We start from the raw sequence: 11,953 nt of genomic DNA, 5'->3' as shown, positions 1-11,953 counted from the left end.
CTTAAACCTGTGTCCCCTAGTACTTGACTTTTCCACCCAAGGAAAGAGCATCTGACTATCCAATCTGACTATCCAATCTGACTATCCAAGATCTGACATCTTGGGAGACGAGTTGTGATTCATGCTGGTCCAACATGGATGGATTTTCTCACGGGGGATGCGGGGGGGGATAATTCAGGAATCAAGGCCAGATAATGAGATGTTAACTATGTTCCCGGTGTTGAATGTCAGGAATCCCGTTACGGCACTGGCAGGGTGCGGGGATAAATGCATCATGCTTTTACTTTGGCATGAAGTGTGATTTGAGCTTCCCATGAAATTTTCCACACCCGACGCCAAACCTGCCTGAAAAAACCAGGAGGGCAAGATAATGCAACCTCATTAATTCATCCCTATTTAATTCACGCTGTATTCTGGGAACAGCCAACAGTTAGAGGAATACCATCTTTATAACTTTGCTCAGCAGCAAAAATACCCAAATGCCAGCAAGGTTTGCCTTAGCCAAAAGTGGACTGAAAGACAAAATTAGGTGGTGGGTTGGAAGGGAGGTGGGGTGCCTGGTTTCGGTTGGTGGGAGGGTGGGGGGCAAGTGGTGGGATCAAATACAAGAAGTTCAATCCACTATCACAGAAATGCTCACTGCCATAAGCTACACTTAAAAATAACCTTAATGAATCATCAGCAAACTTGCATTCAGGAAAAGTCTGGTGCATTTAATAGGCATGCAGTGAGGGTGGAGTTACTGCTTTGCAGGCATTTTACCATCAAGAAGGAAGGAATAACTGATGGGAGAGTTATGGTTCATTTTCTTGTACCTTCCGTGGCCCAACTCTAAAGAGCTGCATTGGAGGCCAATAAACAGGCACCCATTCCACTGGATACAGTGGATGGTTCAAAATCTTAAAACAAATGTAAGTTTTGTGCATAAAAGCCTTATATCTAATGCTTAGCCATTTAATGATACACCTCACAGTTAATGCACCTCAAATATGTCGCACACATTGGTATTAAAATTCAATTTGACTCAAATAATCACAGATGCCATAAAATATTTCATTGGCTAAATGAAGTAACATGAAAACAAATTCATCAACTTGGCAAATACTACTTGTAGTGAGCACCAAACATACAAACAAATAAAACCCCAAGAACTTAAACGTTATTCAGGCCTTGCAACCAGCGCAAAAAATCCCCAAATCAAATAGTTTCGTCACTGCTTTTGGCCACTTGGGCATTGTGCACACCTAAAGTTAAGAATTGTTAACATCATAGTTAACAAAGCACATGAGAAAAATCACAAATTCCTGATAAGATCCCTAAACTTAGTCAAAAAAATTGAGTATTTAAAGTCAGGAATCTTTGGAAGGTTTCTCATGTGAATCTATCCTTTTCATCTGGGTCTGGGGTTGAATTGGATGTTTCATTCAAAGCCCAACCCTCCCATGTGAACAAATTCTGTGCATTTAAAAGAGACCTAAATCACACTGACTATTTATACCCATGATTGCCACACAAAATGACAATGTAAATCCACAGAACTGATGGTTCCAGTACAACAATGCTGAACTCACAGAATGTACAAATGTTGACGTAATAATGCTAACTCTACATTGCCAACGATTACACTTTTAATCCTTGATAGATGATTGGTGAACTGTAGCATAGTGGTAATGTTACTGGATTAGTAATCCAGATTCAAAGTTAGTCATTCAAATTTCACCACAGCAGCTGGAGAAATTTACATTCAATTAATTAATCTCAGAAATAAAACTGGTCTCAATAATAATGATCACGAAGCTACTGGATTGTTGCAAAAGCCTATCTAGTTCTTTACTTACCTTCAGGGGAGGAAATTTACCATCCTTACCTGGTCTGGCCAAATCTGACTCCTGACCCACACAAGGTGGTTGGTTCTTAATTGCCCTCTGCAATGGCTTAGCTCACACGGTTGCAAGTGACTCACTCCCTGTTCAAGGGCAATTAGGGCTGGGCAATAAATGCTGGTCTTGCCAGTTGTGGTAACTTGTGAAAGGGGTTCGTTTGTTTTAAGAGTCAACTTTATTGAGAACATATATTGAGATAATTATAGGTTCGGAGACCTTTTACTACCCTGAGCCAGCACTGGCACCACCCACAGGGTGATTGGCAGGAGGGAGGGACAACCACTCCCATTACCACATTTGCTCCCACCTTAATTTGCTCATACATACTACACAACATTAGTAATGCTCTTGGCTTTAACTACTCCTCTTCTACAAGTCATGTCTCTGAGGTGCTCTGTGGGATGGTCAGAGCGAAGAAACTCTACCAGGGGAGTTTCAGAACAGGAATCATGGGGTCTCGAGCTGCAGAAAAAGACTTGCCTCTGGAACTGGGTGGCTCTGCATTCGACAGCTCACTGGGTGTATCAGAAGCTGCAGGGGGACCACACACCTCAGACCTTGACAGTGCAACATCAATTGCAGGTTGACCTTGCGTTTGCTGGGATGTTTCTCTTGCTCAGATCTGATCCACGTGCCTGTGTATTACTTTGTCCTCAACTTCAACTCGAAATGACAATGAACCCGAATCTAAAATGATGGATCCTGGAGACCAGCATGGACCACTTCCGGTAATAAATTAGCAGGTAACATAAAAAGAAACCCAAAAGTTTAAAAACATACAAGTATTAAATGGGAAGGTAAGTCTGATGAGTGATTAAAAAGATCTTTAAGAGGGCAGAATGCATAGCCAAGTATGAAATGAATAGTTTAAATCTGTCCTTACAAGAGAAGAGGATGCTGCCATTGTAGCATTAAAAGGAAGGATAATAGGATATTGGATGGGATAAAAATAGTAAATGGGATGTAATTCAAAGGTTTAAAAAGTTTACAGTTTATTTATTAGTGTCACAAGTAGGCTTACATTAACACTACAATGAAGTTACTGTGAAAATGCCCTCGTCTCCACACTCTGGCGCCTGTTTGGGTACACTGAGGAAGAATTTAGCATGGCCAATGTGTGGTAAACCACTGTTAGCTGTTATCTGTTGTGGTTAACCACTGTTAGTTAGTATCTGTTATTATCTGTATATGTGGCACATCCCTGCCGGCTCTGCCCAAGACTCCTCCCCCTGGTCCAGGTATAAAGGCGATGGCTCCTTCCCCTAACCTTTAGTACAGACCAGATCTCCGACAGGGATGGCTCCAAGTTCTTGTTAATAAAAGCCTATTTGTTCTTGCATACAAACTAGTCTTTGCTTGATTGATGGTGCATCAATTTTATTAACAAGATTTTAAAATGGAGCAGATGTTAAAACCCGACAGATTGAATCTGGATCCTCAAACTGTAGGAGCGTCAAACACGTTTGATCATTGGCTGAAATGCTTCGAAGACGACATCGACGCCTCCGCTGTTGTCCGTTCGGATGCCGACAAACTACGAGTGCTCCACGGCCGGGTAAGCGACGTAGTATATTCTACGATTCGGGACACAGAAAATTACAAGGGCGCCATCGAACTTTTAAAGGGCCAGTATAACAAACGGCCTAATGAAGTCTACGCGAGACATCTCCTAGCTACGCGCAGACGGCAGCCAGGAGAATCGGTTGACCAATTCCTGTGCACGTTGCGACTGCTTGGCCGGAACAGCAACTGCAAGACTGTGACTGCCATCCAATACACAGAGGACTTAATCAGGGATGCCTTTGTCACGGGCATCGGGACGACCTATATCCGACAACGGCTACTGGAACAGGGTGCGCTGGACTTAAAGAAAACGGTGGAACTGGCCGAATCCTTAGAGGTGACCTCCCAATATCTCGAGGCCTACTCACCTGACCACGTGGGCGCATCGTAGATACCGCAGTCGTCGCTACCCCTGTACTCGGGAGGTCCACAGACCTATGCCGCGTCATGTCTCACAGGTGATCTGACCGCTGCAGCAGCCTCTGGAGGCCCGAAGTGCTACTTCTGCAGCCTGGGTAAGCACTCCCAACAACGCTGCCCGGCGAGGGAGTCGTTCTGCTCCGCGTGTGGGAAGAAGGGACACTATGCCAAAGTCTGCCGTAAGTCCATCTCCAAATCCACGAGCGCCGCGTGTGACCCGCGGGGGCCACCATCTTAGACGACCCCGACCGCGTGCGACCCGCGTTGGCCGCCATCTTGGATGACCCCGGCCACGTGCGACCCACGGGGGCCGCCATCTTGGACGGCTTCAGCCGCGAGCGACCAGCAGGGGCTGCCATCTCCTACCTCATCAGCCCCCTATGACTATCTGCAAGATCCAACGGTGGCGTCGGTTACCCTGGACCAGTCCAAGCCTCACCGACTCGCCAAGTCCATGATGGACATCGAGGTAAATGGGCACAGGGAGCATTGTTTGTTTGATAGTGGGAGTATGGAGAGCTTCATTCACCCTGATACAGTGAGTCGATACGCCCTTTCCGTGCGGCCCGTCAAGCAAACGATCTCCATGGCATCGCAGTCCCGCTCTGTAAATGTCCTCGGCTGCTGCGTGGTGACCCTGAAGGTGCGGGGCACAGTATACAAGAACTTCAGGCTCCTCGTGCTGCCACATCTCTGCGCTGCTGTACTCCTGGGGCTAGATTTCATGACCCATCTGAAGAGTGTCACTATACAGTATAATGGGCCTTTTCCCCCGCTCTCCGTCTGCAATCAGCGGCATCTAAATTGCCCACCGCGCACCACCTGCAGTCTCTCGACCCTTAAAATCGCCCCTCCCTCCTTGTTTGCGAATCTCACTCCTGACTGCAAGCCCATCGCCACCAAGAGCAGGTGGTATAGTGCTGGAGACAGGGCCTTTATCAGGTCCGAAGTCCAGCGGCTCCTCAAGGAAGGGATCATCCAGGCCAGTACCAGCCCCTGGAGAGCACAAGTGGTAGTCGTTAAGTCCGGGGAGAAACACAGAATGGTCATTGACTACAGTCAGACCATTAATCGATACACGCAGCTGGACGCGTACCCTCTTCCCCGCATATCTGACATGGTCAATCAGATTGCACAATATCGGGTGTTCTCTACCATTGACTTGAAGTCGGCATACCACCAGCTCCCTATCCGCCCGGAGGACCGCCAATATACGGCTTTCGAGGCGGATGGTCGCCTTTACCACTTCCTTAGGGTCCCTTTTGGCGTCACCAACGGGGTCTCGGTTTTCCAGCGTGAAATAGATCGAATGGTAGACCAGAACGGGCTGCGGGCCACCTTCCCATACCTGGATAACGTCACCATCTGCAGGACCACGATGCCAACCTCCACAGATTCCTGCACACGGCTAGCCTCCTTAACCTGACCTACAATAAGGAGAAGTGCGTGTTCCGTACACACCGCCTCGCCATCCTCGGGTACGTAATGGAGAATGGAGTCATCGGCCCCGATCCCGACCGTTTGCATCCCCTCCTGGAACTTCCCCTCCTCACTAGCCTCAAAGCACTGAGAAGATGCCTGGGTTTCTTCTCATACTATGCACATTGGGTCCCCAACTATGCGGATAAAACACGTCCACTCATAAAATCCACCTCTTTTCCCCTGACGGCAGAGGCCCGTCTGGCCTTTGACCACATCAAAGCTGACATCGCGAAGGCCACGATGCACGCTGTAGACGAATCCACCCTATTCCAAGTGGAGAGCGATGCGTCTGACTTCGCCCTAGCCGCCACCGTTGACCAGGCGGGCAACCCGTGGCCTTCTTTTCACGAACCCTCCAAGGCCCCGAAATACAACACTCCTCTGTCGAAAAGGAGACCCAAACCATAGTGGAAGCTGTACGGCACTGGCGCCACTATTTAGCTGGTAAACGGTTCACCGTACTCACGGACCTATGATCCGTTGCCTTCATGTTCAACAATACGCAGCGGGCAAGATCAAGAAAGATAAGATATTGCGGTGGAGAATCGAACTCTCCACCTACAATTACAATATCTTGTATCGGCCCGGGAAGCTCAATGAGCCACCTGACGCCCTGTCCCGTGGAACATGTGCCAGTGCGCAGGTGGACCGGTTACAGGCTCTCCACAATGACCTCTGCCACCCGGGGGTCACCAGGTTTTTTCACTTCATTAGAGCCTGAAACCTGCCCTACTCCGTTGAGGATGTCAGGTCTATAACTCGAAATTGCCAGGTCTGCGCGGAATGCAAGCCGCACTTCTTCCGACCAGACAGGGCACACCTCATAAAAGCCACCCGCCCCTTTGAACGCCTAAGCGTTGACTTCAAAGGCCCCCTCCTCTCATCTGATCGCAACATATATTTCCTCAATGTCATTGACGAGTATTCACGTTTCCCCTTCGCTATTCCCTGCCCAGATATGTCCTCGGCCACGGTCATCAGGGCCCTGCGCAGCCTCTTCACCCTGTTCGGTTTCCCTAGCTATATCGATAGTGACCGGGGATCCTCCTTCATGAGTGATGAACTGCGACGGTACCTGCTCTCCAAAGGTATAGCCTCGAGTAGGACTACTAGCTACAACCCCCGGGGAAACGGACAGGTTGAGAGAGAGAACGCAACAGTCTGGAAGGCTGTTTTACTAGCGCTACGGTCTGAAAGCCTTCCAGTCACCCGCTGGCAAGAGGTTCTACCGGAGGCACTACACTCCGTTAGGTTCCTCCTGTGCACGGCAACCAATGCCACCCCCCAGGAACAGATGTTCGTGTTCCCCAGGAAGTCTTCCTCGGGGACTTCACTACCGTCATGGTTGGCATACTGTCCTGTCCTGCTTCGGACGCATGTCAGGACCCGTAAGTCTGACCCCCTGGTCGAAAGGGTTCAACTCCTCCACGCCAACCCCCAGGGACGTTTTTTACACAGAGGGTGGTTGGGGCCTGGAATGCGCTGCCAAGTAGGGTGGTGGAGGCAGGCACGCTAACATCGTTTAAGACTTATCTGGATAGTCACATGAGCAGCCTGGGAATGGAGGGATACAAACGATTGGTCTAGTTGGACCAAGGAGCGGCACAGGCTTGGAGGGCCGAAGGGCCTGTTTCCTGTGCTGTACTGTTCTTTGTTCTTTGTTCTTTGTACGCCTATGTGGCGTACTCTGATGGGCGAGAGGACACGGTATCTATCCGAGCCCTAGCGCCCGCAGGTGACTCAGGGACCACTATGGCCCCCAACCCCTCACCTCCAATCCCCAACTTTGTCCCTACCACATCAGAACCACTATTCACTCCTCTCACCCCCGTATACAGCTCGCCTGCGCCCCAGGTGTCGCCACCATGCACTCGACGATCGGAAGAGACGACTGATGACAACAACATCCTGGCGCTTGAAACAACACCGCGGTCACCTGAACCTACATCGGAACCAGCACTACGGCGGTCGCAGCGGCAGAGCAGGCCTCCAAATAGACTGAACCTGTAAATATTGTTCATTCTGCCTCACCCCCGACGGACTCTTTTTTTAAACAGGGGGTGAATGTGGTAAACCACTGTTAGCTGTTACCTGTTGTGGTTAACCACTGTTAGTTAGTATCTGTTATTATCTGTATATGTGGCACATCCCTGCCGGCTCCACCCAAGACTCCTCCCCCTGCTCTGGGTATAAAGGTGATGGCTCCTCCCCCTAGCCTTTAGTACGGACCAGATCTCCGACAGGGATGGCTCCAAGTTCTTGTTAATAAAAGCCTATTTGTTCTTGCATACAAACTAGTCTTTGCTTGATTGATGGTGCCTCTCAATGCACCTAACCCAGCACAACCTTTGAACGGTGGGAGGAAACCGGAGCACCCGGAGGAAACCCACACAGACATGGGGAGAACGTGCAGACTCCGCACAGAAACAGACAGTGAATTGAACCTGGGTCCCTGGAGCTGTGAGGCAGCAGTGCTAACCACCGTGCCATGTGCCATGGCAGTCCTCAAATTAGAAAATGTGTCTCTGGGCGAGATGCATCTGAGATGGTTGAAATAAGGGTGAAAATTGTTGAGGGTCAGTCAACAATCCTGCTTAGGATTGGAGGAATGGGAAATTGCTAATGTTATACTCCTGTTTAAAGAAGGGGGTAGGGATAACCTGGGCAGCTACATAACAGTCAGCCTAATGTGGGTGGTGGGGAAACTCATACAGATAATATTCTAAAACAAAATAACCTGGGAAAAATATGGGCTAATAAATGAAAGTCAGCACAGATGTGTGCAAGGCAAATTTTGTTGGACTAATTTGATTGTACTCTTTAATGAAGTTAAAGAGAGAGATATAAGAAAGGTAGTATGGTTCACGTGTATATGAATTTTCATAAGCTGTTTGACAAAGCACAAAGCAACAGACTTATGAGTAGAATTAAAATCATGGGTTTAAAATTGCAATGGTGGTGTAGTCTGATGGGTATTCATAAAGACACCAGCAAAGCCTGATGGTTAAAAGGGCTAACGCTGTATCAGGCTAAGGACTGTGGAAGCAGCAAAGAACGAGATGTGCAGGTACAAATATGGGAATTGATTGAATAGTAGCAGCCATTATGCCTTGAACAGACACTGATTGAACACAAATCCCTGTGTGTCATGTTCCTGAGGGAATTACGACTCCCTGACACAATTCTCAGTATTTGTGACCAAAAAGGCATTGATTGATTAGTGCCTGTTCTGAGTAGGTGACTGGAAGCATGATCAGATTTAGCAGGATCTGTATAAGAGGATGACACAAAAAAGCATTGGGTGGAATTTTACTGCCACGTCTGCCCAAAGTTTGTACGATCTCACCCAAGGCCAACGGAGAATGTCATTCTGTGAGCCTCGCCCGCCCCCAGAACCGGGGCGGGCGTGCAGGTAAAATTCCGGCCATTGACTCCAGTAACCTGGGATCAACCACTGGAGAAGCAAGATCCCGGGCAGAACTTTGCCATCCCGCCCGCCACAGGAATCGTAGTGGACGGGACACGGACCATACAAAGACCTGTTGACCTCGGGCGGGAATTTCTGGCCTTGGGGCGAACAGGGTTGGAAAATCCTGCCCCCCCTGCTCTGGGACTCGGAGACATTGGAACAAAACCATTAGCGGGGAATCTGATCAGTTTGCCTCACCATGGGTAGTGTCTCTAGATCCAAGTTGTGAGTTTAGATATTTTGTGTAGTTTTGATACCTTTTGAATACTTGTTAGTATAATAGAGTAGGTCAAAGGTTAGTTACTTTGTGAATAAGAAAGTAGGTCAGAGGTTAGTTATTTTGCATGTAAAAGTTAGTTTTTCTGTGTGTAACAGTGTATGTCAGAGGTTAGTTATTTCGCGTACAGTGAATTTTGATGCCTGGTGTAATTTTGTGGTAACTTGGTAAAGTACAATAAAGAAAATTTGTTGCACAATAATTTAAGTGTTTGAGTGTCTTTGTCCATGGCATCAGCTGACCCAAGTTTGGGGATAGCAATGACTAAGGGTCAGAAAACAGAATTGTAGTGAATAGCGTTTTTCAGGCTGGAGGGAATACATAGGGGTGAATTTTCCCGTTCTGCCTGCCATGGGAATCATAGTGAACGAGGGGCAGTCCATGGAAAGATCCTTCGACCTCGGGCTGGATTTTCCGGTTTCAGGGCAAGCGCGGCCGGAAAATCCCACCCATGGGCTCAATGCTATAGGACCACAGCCTTGGTCGATAGATATTCATGACATAGTTTTGGGTAAACAATGTATAATTTTAACGTTTGAACGTTACAAAACTCAGGAGTGTAGTAAACAATGAGGAGGATAGTAACAGACACATTACTGGGTAGATGCCAGTGTTGTAGCTGCAGTGTAACAGCTTGGCTAAGGTGGGTCTAGCTTTTGAACATGCCTTCAGTATTATTGCAGAAAAGTTGTCAGGGCCCATAGCCTTTGCAGTGTGAGTGCCTTCAGCCATTTCTTGATATCACATGGAGTGAATTAAATTGGCTGAAGACTGGCATCTTTGGTGCTGTGGGCCACAGGAGAAGGCCGAGATGGATCATCTACTTGACAGGGTTGCAAATGCTTCAGCCTTGTCTTCAGCATTGATGTACTGGGCTCCCCTGTTATTGAGTTTGGGGATGTTTCTGGAACTTCCTCCTCAAGTGAGTTGTTTAATTGTCCACCAACATACATGGCTGGATGTGGCAGGATTGCACAGCAATGTGCCCAGGTATGTCCTGTCTACAAAAAAAAGGACAAATCCATCCCAGCCAATTACTGCCCCAACAGTCTAATTTCGATCATCAGCCAGTGATGGAAAGAGTCATCAACAATGCTATCAAATGGCACTTATTCAGCAACAACCAATTCACTGACACTCATTTTTCGTTCTGCCAGGACCACTCAGCTACTGACCTCATTAGCCTTGATCCAAACAAAAGAGCTAAACTCACAGGTGAGGTGAGAGTGACTATCCTTGACATGAAAGCAACACGTCACCAAATGTAGCATCAAAAAGCCCAAGCAAAACTGTAGTCAATGGGAATGGGGATAAACTCTGTTGGATGGAGTCATATCTAGCACAAAGGAAGTTGGTTGTGGTTGTTGGCAGTCAATCATCTCAGTCTAGGACATCGCTGTAGGAGTTCCTCAGGGGACTGTCCTAGGCCCAACCATCTTTAGCTGCTTCGTCAATGACTTTTCTTCCATCATAAGGTTGGAAGTGGTGACGTTCATTGATGATTGCATGATATTCAACACTATTTGTGACTCCTCAGATATAGAAGCAGTCCATGTCTAAATGTAGCAAGATGTGGACAACGTTCAGCCTGACAAGTGGCACCTAAAATTCATGCCACACAAGTGCCAGGGAATAACCATCTGCAACAAGAGAAAATCTAAGCATCTCTCCTGGACATTCAATGGCATTACCATCACTGATGTTCTGCGAGGTGGTCACCCAATCTGTGTTTGATCTCCCAACATAGAGGATAGTACATTGTGAGCAACTGCTAAAGTGTGCTAAATGAAAAGAAATTTAAATAATTTCACCTGGAAGGAGTGAATGGTGTCCTAGATGATGGGAAAATAAAAGGGCAGGTGTTGCATCTTCTGTGCTTGTTCAGAAGAAGTTGCTGTAGGAAGGGCGGGATTGATGGGGTGTATCACAAAGGAAAGGTCCCTTCGAAAAGCTGAATGTGGCCGTGAGAAAAATATGTCTTCTATCATGGCGTCATGCTAGAGGTGTTGGAGATTGCAGAAGATAATCTATTGAATGGGGAAGCTGATGGGAAGGTATGGACAAGGGGAATCTTATCATGATTCTGAGATGAAGGAAAAGGAGGTGGAGCAAAAGTGTGGGAAACAGAACAGAGATAGACACAGTCAAGGGCTCTGTTAACCACAATGGATGGGTTCATCAGTTGAGAAAATAGGACGAGATATTGGAAACACTGCTGTGGAGGATGACATTGCCAGAGCATACACGACAGAGATGGATAAACCGTGAGTATTAAATAGATTTCTGACAGAAATCAGTGTGGAGGAAAGTGTACTCAAGGTAGCTGTGGGAGTCAGTCGGCTTATATTGGATCTTAATTAATAGCTTATCCCGAGAAATAGAAATGAGAATCCAGGGAAGGAAAGGTAAGAACCAAACGTGAAGGCCAGAGAACAATGGAAATTGAATGCACAGCTGATGAACAAGAGCAGGAAATGGAACCATTGCAATCACCAACATACCCAAAAATACAGGACTGGAACAAAGAATGTTTTGCATATTCCATAAAAAGGCAGGCAGAGCTTGGATCCATTTGGGTTTCCTTGGAGGGAGTGAGTGAAATCAAGAAGAAGTTGTCCAATGTGTGATTATGTCCAGCCAGGAGGTGGAGGGTGTTGGTTGGTGATGACTGACTGGGCCTCTCTCTGTTCAAGCAAGATGTGGCGAGCCCTCAGACTGCCCTGTGTGAGATGGAGGTAGAGAGGAATTAGATATTCATGGCCTGATTAAGAGAGCCTTTCACCAGGCAGTCTCCCACATGGTGAGTGGCAAACTGCTGCCAGTAAGAGGCTGGCAGCTGTGAGAAGATGTCCTGAATTG

Source organism: Mustelus asterias, chromosome 16 (genome assembly GCF_964213995.1).
Source record: "Mustelus asterias chromosome 16, sMusAst1.hap1.1, whole genome shotgun sequence".
NCBI lineage: Eukaryota > Metazoa > Chordata > Chondrichthyes > Carcharhiniformes > Triakidae > Mustelus > Mustelus asterias.
This window is presented reverse-complemented; position numbering follows the sequence as displayed.